Raw genomic sequence first — 16,098 nt, 5'->3', positions numbered from 1 at the left:
CAAACGGAAAGACAAACTTATTATACCCCCGTCACCATTTTATGGTGGTGGGTATAAAAAATCATACAATTGAATAATTTCTTCTACAATGTTTGTATTACAGAAAAAGGTGCTAAGAACTAAAAAAAATCTAGTGGAAGTGAGAAAGATGTGGGGGAATATACAATTGGGCAGAAACAAAATTTTGAGCATTCAGGTCGAAAACCTATGTTGTTATCACCTATATTACCTGTTTATTTTCATAATTCATTATGATTGTAAATATATAAATAAATAAATAAAATTTTGGGCACAATATTGTTTGGGAGAATTTTTTTTTAAGAATATACTATTTTTGGGTGCAAAATGCTTCCAAACATATTATATGTTCACATAATAACATATTGTTTTTTGGAAGACAACATTATTGAATTTGGATGCAAAAATACCAAATGTTTGGAACTTAGACTACCCAAACATATATTGTTTAGACCAATATGCTTTCAAACATATTATATATTGGAAGAGATCAAACATATAAATGTTTGGGCAATACCCAAAAATGTATATGCTTGAAGCAAAATATGTTTGGGAGTATATGTTACAGAAGCGATTTTTTGTGAGGGTGTATGGACTATGTTGTATATATTACGGTGTTAGGAAGTTTTAAGATACCTTGCCATCGGCAAGTGTTACCGCAACCCAAGTAATTCGATTGTGGATGACAGTCTTTAGTAGAAGTATCTACGCAATCCATGGTGGAGGGTACATAAGCTTCGGCCTGGCCGAACTTACGGCCGTATATACTTGTTTTTAATTAAAAAATTTGTTGAATCAAATAAATTTGTAATTGTATATATTTTAAAATTCAATTAAAATTGTAATTGGAAAAATTTTGGTGAAAATTTGTTTTTGTGCTGTTGTGCTTTTTAACTGCAGTTCACGAAATTACACCCTCTCATAGAAGAAAAAATTAACTAAAAGTAAAGAAGAAAATCATTGGCACCAAATCATGACAATTTTAACCATATAGTAGTTCATTCGTACTATTTTTTGGAATCATACGAAAAAGTTCGTTTGCTTTAGTTTATATTATATGGTCTTTGAACTTTATACCCACGTTCAATTCATAAAATGTTTGAGCCATACTTAAAAAAAAAGGAAAATTTCATTGAGCTGTCAACAAATTTCGAATATCTAATAAAATTTAATTACAAACAAGTAATTTTTTTTTGCAATAAAAATAAGTTAAAATTAGCATTACTTTATCAACGAACTTTGTTTTCAGTGTATACCTAACCTAATCGAGCCTAAATCCTATAATTTTGTATGTTCACAAATTGCTCACATTGGACTTGAATACAAAGCAAATCACTGTTAGACAATTTGTTTAGAAACGATAGCAACCAGAAAGTGGTTGCAACACATAGCAGCCACCTTGGATATTAGAAAAGCAATTTTTTTGAGAATATGTGGACTAAAAATTAAGTACCAAATTTTTATTGACATTCCAACTCTGTAATTTCAAGTAAATTGGTAGTCTTTTGTCTATTGCCGTAAACCATAGCGGAGTTCCCTAATTTATTATCCGTAAATATTTACAAACTGCATTGCCAATTTATGGCTATGGAAATTTGCCCATTTTCGAATGTATTTTTATACCATTTCATTATTATATTGAAAATTTGCATTTCAGTATCAGAATTTTACATTGTGCTCCCTCGCACCCCCTCCCCCTCTCACTCTTACTCACACACAGTTCCATCCTCTAAACAAGCGATAAAGTGCGAAATAATTATTCGCTTATGTTGTGATTTCATTATTATTTTTATCATCGCTATTCCAAATGAGTATGACCCAAAGGATAATAGAATAGGATATTTATCAATTTCAAATGAAAACTTAGCAAATGAAATTCCATTATTTCATATAACTTTAACGAAGTGTAGATGATTTACCTATCATCCAATATGAGTGCAACCATACATCCTTTATACTGCACGGAAAAAAATATTGTCGTGAGGTCAAGGATTTCATGGCTTTAAAATACGAATGCAAATTTTGCTTAGCATAGAAAACGCATTTCTCTAATATAAAGTTGTTTTCCTTGTCCAAAAGTCGATAAACTTTTCAATGATGTCGTATTGTCCTTATAATTAAGTGATTTAACTTAAAAATGGGTATCATAACATGAAAGAAAAATGTTTGGGCTAAGGTCAACTTGACTTTAATAATTCAGAAAAATTCTTTAAATTTAATGAAATTGTCTTTAAATTTGTTGTCTTTTTGCATCTTGACTACAAAGCAAACAAGTAAGGAAAGTCTAAAGTCGGGCGGGGCCGACTATATTACACCCTGCACCACTTTGTAGATCTAAATTTTCGATACCATATCACATCCGTCAAATGTGTTGGGGGCTATAACAGGTTGGTTGATAAGTCCCCGGTCTGACACATAGATGGCGTTGCTAGTATTAAACGCATATTATGTTTATATAGTACCAATCTTCAAATGATTCGTGTCAAAATTTGACGTCTGTAAGTCAATTAGTTTGTGAGAGAGAGCGTCTTTTGTGAAACAACTTTTGTTATTGTGAAAAAAAATGGAAAAAAAGGAATTTCGTGTTTTGATAAAATACTGTTTTCTGAAGGGAAAAAAAATACGGTGGAAGCAAAAAGTTGGCTTGATAATGAGTTTCCCGACTCTGTCCCACGGAAATCAACAATAATTGATTGGTATGTAAAATTCAAGCGTGGTGAAATCAGCACGGAGGACTGTGAACGCAGTGGACGCCCGAAAGAGGTGGTTACCGAGGAAAACATCAAAAAAATCCAAAAAATGATTTTGAATGACCGTAAAATGAAGTTGATCGAGATAGCAGAGGCCTTAACGATATCAAAGGAACGTGTAGGTCATATCATTCATTGAGCTTAACATGGAATCGGGCAGCACTCAGTGATAAGAGAGAAGTTCACCAATATGGTATCACAATGGACTGTATAGTCTAAGTGAGCCTGATACATCGGGCTGCCACCTAACCTAACCTAACCTTCATCAATATTTGGATATCCGGAAGCTCTGTGCAAAATGGGTGCCGCGCGAGCTCACATTTGACCAAAAACAACAACGTGTTGATGATTCTGAGCGGTATCTGCAGCTGTTAACTCGTAATACACCCGAGTTTTTCCGTCGATATGTGACAATGGATGAAACATGGCTCAATCACTACACTCCTGAGTCCAGTCGACAGTCGGCTGAGTGGACAGCGACCGGTGAACCGTCTCCGAAGCGTGGAAAGACTCAAAAGTCCGCTGGCAAAGTAAAGGCCTCTGTTTTTTGGGATGCGCATGGAATATTTTTTATCGATTATCTTGAGAAGGAAAAACCCATCAAAAGTGACTATTATATGGCGTTATTGGAGCGTTTGAAGGTCGAAATCGCGGCAAAACGGCCCCATATGAAGAAGAAACAAGTATATACGGCCGTAAGTTCGGCCAGGCCGAATCTTATGTACCCTCCACCGTGGATTGCGTAGATACTTCTACGAAAGACTGTCATCCACAAATTTCAACTCACTCGGATGAAATTTGCTCCTCCACGAGGCTCCAAAACCAAATCGGTTTATGAGGGGGCTATAAATGATTATGGACTGATATGTACCACTTTTGGCATGGTTGTTACATATCATATACTATCACCATGTTCCAAATTTCAACCAGATCGGATGAATTTTGCTTCTCCAAAAGGCACCGGAGGTCAAATCTGGCGATCGGTTTATATGGGAGCTATATATAATTATGGACTGATAGGAACCAATTCCTGCATGGTTGTTGGATACCATATACATACTAACATCACGTACCAAATTTCAACGGAATGGGATGAATTTTGCTCTTCCAAGGTGCTCCGGAGGTCAAATCTGGGGATCGGTTTATATGGGGCCTATATATAATTATGGACCGATATCGACCAATTTTTGCATGGGTGCCTGAGGCCATATATTAACTTCACGTACCAAATTTCAACTGAATCAGATGAATTTTGGTATTCCAAGAGGCTCCGGAGGTCAAATCTGGTGATCGGTTTATATGGGGGCTATATATAATTATGGACCGATGTGGACCAATTTTTGCATGGTCATTAGATACCCTATACTAACATCATGTACCAAATTTCAGCCGGATCGGATGAAATTTGTTTCTCTTAGAGGCTCTGCAAGCCAAATCGGGGGATCAGTTTATATGGGGGCTATATATAATTATGGACCGATGTGGACCAATTTCTGCATGGTTGTTAGAGACCATATACTTACACCATGTACCGAATTTCAGCCGGATCGGAAGAAATTTGCTTTTGTTAGAGGCTCCGCAAGCCAAATCTGGGGATCGGTTTATATGGGGGCTATATATAATTATGGACCGATGTGGACCAATTTTGGCGTGGCTGATAGAGACCATATATCAACAACATGTACCAAATTTCAGGCGGATCGGATGAAATTTGCTTCTCTTAGAGGGTCTGCAAGCCACATTTGGGGGTCCGTTTATATGGGGGCTATACGTAAAAGTGGACCGATATGGCCTATTTGCAATACCATCTGACCTACATCAATAACAACTACTTGTGCCAAGTTTCAAGTCGATAGCTTGTTTCGTTCGGAAGTTAGCGTGATTTCAACAGACGGACGGACGGACATGCTCAGATCGACTTTATGGGGTCTTAGAGCAATATTTCGATGTGTTACAAACGGAATGACAAAGTTAATATACCCCCATCCTATGGGGGAGGGTATAAAAAGTATTGTTCCACCAAGACAACGCACCGTGCCACAAGTCATTGAGAACGATGGCAAAAATTCATGAATTGGGCTTCGAATTGCTTCCCCACCCACCGTATTCTCCAGATCTGGCCCCAGCGACTTTTTCTTGTTCTCAGACGCTCAAAAGGATGCTCGCAGGGAAAAAATTTGGCTGCAATGAAGAGGTGATCGCCGAAACTGAGGCCTATTTTCAGGCAAAACTGAAGGAGTACTACCAAACTGGTATTAAAAAATTGGAAGGTCGTTATAATCATTGTATCGCTCTTGAAGGGAACTATGTTGAATAATAAAAACGAATTTTAACAAGAAAAAATGTGTTTTTCTTTGTTAGACCGGGGATATCAGCCAACCTGTTATGTCGGTGCTATATCATAAAATTGTCCGGTATGACCCATCTTCGAACTCGAAATGCCTGTCAAAAAATTTAGAACGTCAGGTTCTACTGCTATATATAACATTGTATCTTTATCAAGAGTACATATGTTATATGGTCAAAAATCTATATTTTAATATGTTAAAAAACTATAGGTGCGAAGTATAATGACTATTGTATGAGCTGTCATGATGTGCAGGAAAAGGAATCAATTAAACACCTCTTGTGTGAGTGTCCTGCTTTTTGTGTAAGGCGTAAGCGAATTTTAGGAGCATATAGCTTTAGATTACTGGCTGACCTGGAAAACGTTAACTTAAGCAGTTTGTTAATGTTTTTGGAGCAATCTGGTTGGTTCCACAAAAGTAAATAATAGAGAAGGTTCAGTGGTTAATACTAGAAGTGTCCATATGTAATAGGTACTTTTAGTTAAATGTGGTATCACAATGGACTGAATAGTCTAAGTGAACCTGAAATTTAGTCGGGCTGCCACTTTAACCTAACCTAACCTAACCTAAAAATAGACAATACAATTGATCAATTCAGCTCATATTCTAGTAAAACCTTCTTTTTTTATCACCGTGAAATTTCACCCATATAAATACACTTTGAATGGCCTGAAATCAATTACTTCGTTTTTATACCCACCACCATAGAATGGTGACGGGGGTATAATAAGTTTGTCATTCCATTTGTAACACATCGAAATATCGATTTCCGACTATATAAAGTATATATATATTCTTGATCAGGGAGAAATTCTAAGACGATATAACGATGTCCGTCTGTCTGTCTGTCTGTTGTAATCACGCTACAGTCTTCAATAATAAAGCAATCGTGCTGAAATTTTGCACAAACTCGTTTTTGTTTGCAGGCAGGTCAAATTCGAAGATGGATAGCCCATCGGTCCAGGTTTTGATATAGTCCCCATATAAACCGATCTCCCGATTTTACTTCTTGGGCTTATAGAAATCGTAGTTTTTATCCAATTTGCCTGAAATTCGAAACCTAGAGGTATTTTATGACCATAAAGAGGTGTGCCAAAAATGGTGAATATCGGTCCATGTTTTGGTATAGCGCCCATATAGACCGATCTCCCGATTTTACTTCTTGGGCTTATAGAAACCGCAGTTTTTATTCAATTTACCTGAAATTGGAAATCTAGAGGTATTGTAGGACCATCAAAAGGTGTGCCGAAAATGGTGAGTATCGGTCCATATTGTGGTATAGCCCCCATATAGACCGATTTCCCGATTTTACTTCTTGGGCTTCTAGAATCCGAAGGTTTTATCCAATTTGCCTGAAATTGGAAATATAGAGGTATTTTCGAGCCATAAAGAGGTGTGCCGAAAACGGTGAGTATCGGTCCATATTTTAGTATAGCCCCCATAAGAACGATCTCCCGATTTAACTCCTTGGGTTTCTAGAAACCGTAGTTTTTATCCGATTTGCCTGAAATTGGAAATATTCTCGTATTTTAGGCTCACAAAAACGTGTATCGGATTAGGTTTTTATCGGTCCATTTGGTAATGCCTCCATATAGAGCGACTTCACTTCTTGAGGGTATAGAAGGCGCACTGATCATGAAAATTGCTTGAAACTCAATGTAAAATTTCCAGATTTTACTTTTCGGGTGAAAATCTACAGATTTAAGATTTCAAATCAAGACGTTATTTTATAATTTTCTTGGCCACTTACAAGAGATGTTAATGATTCCTCTAAAACTCAAACAAAAATGTTTCTTATAAATCCAGAATCTGATATAGTCCTCATAGGTGAAATCTTTAAATTTATCTTCGGGAAGTGTCCTCAAGCCCTCCTGAAATTTCAAAGGAAACCCTAATATTTGGTTCATGGTAGTGGGTATTTAAGATTCGGCCCGGACGAACTTACTGCGGTATATACTTGTTCGTTGTTCGATAGGATAGGATAGGAAGTGTTTTTCAAAGTTTGTTTCGCCGGAGTCGGAGTCGAGCAAAATTTCTGCGGGTCCGGCTACGACTCCGACTCCAGCAAAATCTTCAGACTCCGACTCCAAGACTCCGACTCCACAGCCCTGGTTAGGTATAATGACAGCGACAGACGTTGATCATTTCTATTATCAATGAGTGCTGCCCGATTTTATGTTTTAGCTGAACACAATAAGTTTTCACCGTGTATAGATCCCTTATGGTCCAATATAGATATCAAACCTATTCTATCTATGAATATGCATTGACAGTTGTTTGCATGTCCTTTGTTATAATAGTGTGTGTGTGTGTGTTGCTACTTCTGTGTGGGTGTATGTGTTCGCCTAAAAATCTCTGAGTGTTTGTAGGTGTGTGTGTGGGTTACCCATTGTATGAAATTGCATCGCTATGCAAATATTTGCTTTTTAGATCCAATTTTCGATGTCGATGTTTTTGTTTTAATACTCTTCTGTATGTGAATACTACCTACACGTACAAACGTTTATATACGTGTGTATGCTTACATTTGGATGCTTGAATATGTGTGCGATATATCCCATTGTTGTTATTATTTTAATATCAACGACAATATCATAGTGTAACCATATGGTATGTGAATTCCGTGTGTGTGTGTGTGTGTGGCCATTTGTGATTGGGTTAGGAGGAGTGCATAGCTTACACTCAGTCCAGGATACTCGCAGGATACCACATAAATATGTGCATTATTTAATTTGGGCATTAATCTCCATATGGACACAATTGGCCAACAAAATTTATTTGGTGACGCCTTTTGTGAACCACATTGTGAGAAGTCTCTTCAGGGATATCTAAATAAAAATTAAATTTAAATTGGAATTTAAAACAAAAATAATTTTATCCGATTTATTTTTAAACAGTTTACTAGGACCCATCATTTTTGATCTTTCCCTAAGGATTTTGGTTTAGATTCTGAGACAAAGCTGTTGAAGCTATAAAATAACAAGAATATACGCCCGTAAGTTCGGCCAGGCCGAATCTTATGTACCCTCCACCATGGATTGCGTAGAAACTTCTGCGAAAGACTGTCATCCACAATCGAATTACTTGGGTTGTGGTATCTTAAAAATTCTTAAAATCATTTTCTAAATTGTGAGTTAGTCCATACGTGGTATATATTAGACAAAAAAGGTATGTATTGGTAAATCTACAAATAATTACGAATCAATATGGACATTTGCACGGTACGTAGAGAGCCAGAATTAAAATATGTGGGTCGCTTATATGGGGGCTATATACAATTATGAACTTCATATGGATCAATTTTTGTGTGATTGGGGATCGATTTATCTGAGGACTATATATAACTATAGACCGATATGGACCTAGTTAGGCATGGTTGTTAACGGCCATATACTAGCTCAATGTACCAAATTTCAACTGACTCGGATGAACTTTGCTCTTCCAAGAGGCTCCAAAACTAAATCTCGGGATCGGTTTATATGGGGGCTATATATGATTATGGACTAATATGGACAACTTTTGGCATGGTTGTTAAATATCGTATACTACCACCACGTACCAAATTTCAACCAGATCGGATGAAATTTGCTTCTCCAAAAGGTACCGGAGGTCAAATCTGGGGATCGGTTTATATGGGGGCTATATATAATTATGGACTGATATGAACCAATTCCTGCATGGTTGTTGGATACAATATACTAACATCACGTACCAAATTTCAACCGAATCGGATGGATTTTGCTCTTCCAAGGGGCTCCGGAGGTCAAATCTGGGGATTGGTTTATATAGAGGCTATATATAATTAAGGAACGATTTCAACCAATTATTGCATGGGTGTTTGAGGCCATATATTAATACCACGTTCCAAATTTCAACTGAATCAGATGAATTTTGGTCTTCCAAGAGGCTCCGAAGGTTAAATCTGGTGATCGGTTTATATGGGGGCTATATATAATTATCGACCAATTTTTGCATGGTCATTAGAGACCATATACTAACACCATGTACCAAATTTCAGCCGGATCGAATGAAATTCGTTTCTCTTAGAGACTCCCCAAGCCAAATCGGCTATATCGACTCAGGAAATGTCGAAATGTCCGTTGGGGGATATGTCCGGTCGCCGATATGGACTTATATGGCCCCAGAAGCCAGAGTTTTACCCTAATTTGCTTAAAATTTTGCACAAGAAGAACAATTAGTACTATAGTCAAGTGTGTCAAATTTTATTGAAATCGGTTCAGATTTAGATATATCTCCCATATATAGCTTTCGCCCGATTTATACTCATATGACCACAGAGGCCAATTTTTTGCTCCGATTTATTTGAAATTTTGCACAGGGAGTAGAATTAGCATTGTAGCTATACGTGCCCAATTTGGTTGAAATCGGTTCAGGTTTAGATATATCTCCCATATATAGCTTTCGGTCGATTTACACTCATATGACCACAGAGGCCAATCTTTTGCTCCGATTGAGTTGAAATTTTGCACAGGGAGTAGAATTAGCATTGTTGCTATGCGTGCCCAATTTGGTTGAAATCGGTTCAGATGTATATATAGCTCCCATATATAGCTTTCGCCCGATTTACACTCACATGATCACAGAGGCCAATTTTTAACTCCGATTTAGTTGAAATTTTGCACAGGGAGAAGAATTGGTATTGTAGATATGTGTGCCAAATTTGGTTGAAATCGGTTCAGATTTAGATATAGCTCCCATATATATGTTTTTCTGATTTTGACAAAAATGGTCAAAATAGCAACATTTTCCATGTAAAATCGCCCCTGCTTAGTCGAAAAGTTGTAAAAATGACACTAATTTTTCTAAACTCTTAATACATATATTCGAGCGATAAATCATAAAAAAACTTTTGCGAAGTTTCCTTAAAATTGATTCAGATTTAAATGTTTCCCATATTTATACCCTCCACCACTACTGTGGTACAGGGTATAATAAGTTTGTGGATTTGTATGTAACGCCAAGAAGGAAAAGTCTAAGACCCATCGTTTAGAATACCGATCGACTTAGAATTAAATTCTGAGTCGATTTTTGGGCGCAAAGTACAGGTCGCAGTTTAAGTCCGATCGTCCTCAAATTTGGCACAGAGTCGTTTTGGGGAACAAAGACGATCGCTATTTATTTTGGAAAAAATCGGTTCAGATTTAGATATAGCTGTCATATATATTTATCCCCGATCTGGTTATAATTGGCGTGTTTATCAACCGATGTTCTTTAAATTCCGTACATCAGAATATTTTATGAGTCTCGAAAAACTTGCAAAATATTATACAAATCGGTTCAGATTTAGATATAGCTCCCATATATATCTTTCGTCCGATTTAGACTTATATGGCAACAGAGGCCAAAGTTTACTACCGATTTTCGTGAAATTTTGCATAGAGAGTAGAATTAACATTCTACTAATGCTTGGTAAATTTGATTGAAATCGGTTCAGATTTAGATATAGCTCACATATATAGCTTTCGTCCGATTTACACTCATATGACCACAGTGACCAATTTTTATTCCGTTTTAATTGAAATTTTGCACAGGGAGTAGAATTAGCATTGTAGCTACGCGTGCCAAATTTGGTTGAAATCGGTTCAGATTTAGATATAGCTCCCATATATATGTTTTTCTGATTTCGACAAAAATGGTCAAAATACCAACATTTTCCTTGTAAAATCGCCACTGCTTAGTCGAAATGTTGTAAAAATGACTCTAATTTTCCTAAACTTCTAATACACATATATCGAGCGATACATATGTATCGCCCGATAAATCATAAATGCTATTTTGTACAATTGCATCCACTTTTACGTATAGCTCCCATATAAACGGACCCTCAAATTTGGCTTGCGAGGCCTCTAAGAGAAGCAAATTTCATCCGGTCCGGCTGAAATTTGGTACATGGTGTTAGTATATGCTCTCTAATGACCATGCAAAAATTGGTCCATATCGGTCCATAATTATATATAGCCCCCATATAAACCGATCCCCCGATTTGGCTTTCGGAGCCTATAAGAGAAGCAAATTTCATCCAATCTGGTTGAAATTTGGTACGTGGTGGTAGTATATGATATTTAACAACCATGCCAAAAGTGGTTCATATCAGTCCATAATCATTTATAGCCACCATATAAACCGATCCCGAGATTTGGTTTTGGAGTCTCTTGGAGGAGCAAATTTCATCCGAGTGAGTTGAAATTTGTGGATGACAGTCTTTCGTAGTTTCTACGCCATCCATGGTGGAGGGCAGGGCTGTGGAGTCGAGCTAATTTTGCTCGACTCCGACTCCGACTCCGACTCCAGCATTTTTCATCAGCTCGACTCCGACTCCGACTCCGGAGTCGACTCCGGGTAATATAACTAAATCTCATTTTAATACCACTAATTTGTAGTTCTATTGTGGGGGTACCGTAAGTGGACGATATAAAGTATCGTGTTTATTTATGTGTGCCAAAAAAGATCTTAATTTCACATTAGATGCCAATTGAATTCTATATTTCAAATTTATGGCAATGTTTAAAAAATAAAATAATGATATAAATACCCATCATAATATGAGAATATACCAACAGTATATGTATTTGTGGACCAAAATTATTGATACTATTTCAAATCCTTTAAATTTGTTGCGATCTATATAAAGGTTTATATTTCCATATGCATGAATTTGAATCTGAAGACAAAATTGTATATACTTCTACAAAATCTATGTACTTAAAATTTAAATCTAACGTTATGGGACGTAACACAATTTTAACGAAAAATAAAAATGCAAGGAAAGTCTAAAGTCGGGCGGGCCGATTATAATATACTCTGCACAACTTTGTATTTAGATCTACATTTTGATAAAATCTCAAATCAGACTTCTACAAAACTCGGGCAATATTTGGGAAATATTTATAATTGTTTAGACAATTTCGCAAAAATGCATTTATGATCCATTCATTGAAAAATTTGAAAATTTGAGTCATTTCTACAAGCTTTCGACTTAGCAGCAATTTTTCCAAAATTGTATGCTCACTGAATACAATTTTGGAAAAATTTTTGTCTAGTAAATAAAATTTTGCAAAATTTTATATAGAAATAAAATTTTGCAAAATTTTCTACAGTAACAAAATTTTGACTAAATTTTCTATAGAAATAAAATTTTGGCAACATTTTCTATAGAAATCAAATTTTGACCAAATATATAGAAATACAATTTTGAATAAAATTTTTGTAGAAAGAGGAATTTGGCAAAATTTTTTATAGAACAAAAAGTTTGAAAAAATTATCAATAGAAATACAATTTAAAAAAAATTGTGTAGCAAACAAAATTTTGCAAAATTTTCTATAGAAATAAAATTTTGCAAAATATTCTATACAAACAACATTTTGACTAAATGTTCTATAGAAGTAAAATTTTGACTAAATTTTATATAGAAAAAAATATTTCTATATTAATAAAATTTTGAATACATTTTTATAGCAGTGAGTATAAGTGAGCATCAGTAAGAAAAAAAATTGAGAAAATTTGCTATAGAAATAAAATTTGACAATTTTTTCTTATAGAAATAAAATTTTGAAAAAATTATCAATAAAAATACAATTTTAGAAAAATTTTTGTGTAGTAAATAAAATTCTGCAAAATATTCTACAGAAACAAAATTTTGACTAAATTTTCTATAGAAATAAAATTTTGACAAAATTTCCTATAGAAATAAAATGTTGACCAAATTTTCTGTAGAAATAAAATTTTGACCAAATTTTCTAATAAAAAAATCTATTACTATAAAATTTTGGCAAAATTTTCTATAGAAATACAATTTTGACTTAAATTTTTATAGAAATAAAATTATCAATAGAAATAAAATTAAAAAAAAATTTGTGTAACAAACAAAATTTTGCAAAATTTTCTACAGAAATAAAATTTTGCAAAATATTCTATAGAAACTAAATTTTGACTCAATTTTCTATAGAAATAAAATTTTGACTAAATTTTCTATAGAAATAAAATTTTGACTAAATTTTCTATAGAAAACAAGTAAGGAAAGTCTAAAGTCGGGCGGGGCCGACTATATTATACCCTGCACCACTTTGTAGATCTAAATTTTCGATACCATATCACATCCGTCAAATGTGTTGGGGGCTATATATAAAGGTTTGTCCCAAATACATACATTTAACAAGTAAGGAAAGTCTAAAATTTTAAGGAAACTTCGCAATAGTTTATTTATGATTTATCGCTCGATATATATGTATTAGAAGTTTAGGAAAAATAGAGTCATTATACCCACCACCATAGAATGGTGACGGGGGTATAATAAGTTTGTCATTCCGTTTGTAACGCATCGAAATATCGATTTCCGACTATATAAAGTATATATATTCTTGATCAGGGAGAAATTCTAAGACGATATAACGATGTCCGTCCGTCTGTCTGTCTGTCTGTCTGTCTGTCTGTCTGTTGTAATCACGCTACAGTCTTCAATAATGAAGCAATCGTGCTGAAATTTTGCACAAGCTCGTCTTTTGTCTGCAGGCAGGTCAAGTTCGAAGATGGGCTATATCGGTCCAGGTTTTGATATAGTCCCCATATAAACCGACCTCCCGATTTGGGGTCTTGGGCTTATAGAAATCGTATTTTTTATCCAATTTGCCTGAAATTTGAAATCTGGAGGTATTTTATGACCATAAAGAGGTGTGCCAAAAATGGTGAGTATCGGTCCACGTTTTGGTATAGCCCCCATATAGACCGATCTCCCGATTTTACTTCTTGGGCTTATAGAAACCGCAGTTTTTATTCAATTTACTTGAAATTGGAAATCTAGAGGTATTGTAGGACCACAAATACGTGTGCCAAAAATTGTGAGTATCGGTCCATATTTTGGTATAGCCCCCACATAGACCGATCTCCCGATTTTACTTCTTGGGCTTATAGAAAACGCAGTTTTTATTCAATTTACCTGAAATTGGAAATCTAGAGGTATTGTAGGACCACAAATACGTGTGCCAAAAATTGTGAGTATCGGTCCATATTTTGGTATAGCCCCCATATAGACCGATCTCCCGATTTTACTTCTTGGGCTTATAGAAACCGCAGTTTTTATTCAATTTATCTGAAATTGGAAATCTAGAGGAATTGTAGGACCACAAATATGTGTGCCAAAAATTGTGAGTATCGGTTTATATTTTGGTATAGCCCCCATATAGACCGATCTCCCGATTTTACTTCTTGGGTTTATAGAAACCGCAGTTTTTATTCAATTTACCTGAAATTGGAAATCTAGAGGTATTGTAGGACCACAAATACGTGTGCCAAAAATTGTGAGTATCGGTCCATATTTTGGTATAGCCCCCATATAGACCAATTTCCCAATTTTACTTCTTGGGCTTCTAGAATCCGAAGTTTTTATTCTATTTGCCTGAAATTGGAAATCTAGAGGTATTTTCGGGTCACAAAGAGGTGTGCCGAAAATGGTGAGTATCGGTCCATATTTTAGTATAGCCCCCATAAGAACGATCTCCCGATTTAACTCCTTGGGTTTCTAGAACCGTAGTTTTTATCTGATATGCCTGAAATTGTAAATATTCTGGTATTTTAGGCTCACAAAAACGTGTATCGGATTAAGTTTTTGTCGGTCCATTTGGTAATGCCTCCATATAGACCGACTTCACTTCTTGAGGGTGTAGAAGGCGCACTGATCATGAAAATTGCTTGAAACTCAATGTAAAATTTCCAGATTTTACTTCTACAGATTTAAGATTTCAAATCAAGACGTTATTTTATAATTTTCTTGCACACTTACAAGAGATGTTAATGATTCCTCTAAACCTCAAACAAAAATGGTTCTTATAAATCCAGAATCTGATATAGTCCTCATAGGTGAAATCTTTAAATTTATCTTCGGGTAGTGTCCTCAAGTCCTCAAGCCCTCCTGAAATTTCAAAGGAAACCCTAATATTTGGTTCATGGTGGTGGGTATTTAAGATTCGGCCCGGCCGAACTTACTGCTGTATATACTTGTTTTTACAACTTTTCGACTAAGCAGTGGCGATTTAACAAGGAAAATGTTGGTATTTTGACCATTTTTGTCGAAATCAGAAAAACATATATATGGAAGCTATATCTAAATCTGAACCGATGTCAACCAATTTGGCACGCATAGCTACAATGCTAATTCTACTCCCTGTGCAAAATTTCAACTAAATCGGAGTTAAAAATTGGCCTCTGTGGTCATATGAGTGTAAATCGGGCGAAAGCTATATATGGGAGCTATATATAAATCTGAACAGATTTCAACCAAATTTGGCACGCATAGCTACAATGCTAATTCTACTCCCTGTGCAAAATTTCAACTAAATCGGAGCAAAAAATTGGCCTCTGTGGTCATATGAGTGTAAATCGGCCGAAAGCTATATATTGGAGCTATATCTAAATCTGAACCGATTTCAACCAAATTTGGCACGCATAGCTACAATGCTAATTCTACTCCCTGTGCAAAATTTCAACTAAATCGGAGCAAAAAATTGGCCTCTGTGGTCATATGAGTGTAAATCGGGCGAAAGCTATATATGGGAGCTATATCTAAATCTGAACCGATTTCAACCAAATTTGGCACGCATAGCTATAATGCTAATTCTACTCCCTGTGCAAAATTTCAACCAAAGTGGGGTAAAACTCTGGCTTCTGGGACCGTATTAGTCGGGCGAAAGACATATATGGGAGCTATATCTAAATCTGAACCGATTTCAATAAAATTTGGCACACTTGACTATAGTACTAATTGTTATTCTTGTGCAAAATTTTAAGCAAATAAGGGTAAAACTCTGGCTTCTGGGGCCATATAAGTCCATATCGGTCGAAATATATATATGGGAGCTATATCTAAATCTGAACCGATTTCTTCCAAAATCAATAGGGATCTATTCTGAGCCAAAACACATAGTTTGAAGTCGATTGGACTAAAACTGCGACTTAGACTTTGATTACA

This window comes from Haematobia irritans, chromosome 4 (genome assembly GCF_050003625.1).
Source record: "Haematobia irritans isolate KBUSLIRL chromosome 4, ASM5000362v1, whole genome shotgun sequence".
Taxonomy (NCBI): domain Eukaryota; kingdom Metazoa; phylum Arthropoda; class Insecta; order Diptera; family Muscidae; genus Haematobia; species Haematobia irritans.
Note: the sequence above shows the minus strand (reverse complement) of the source record.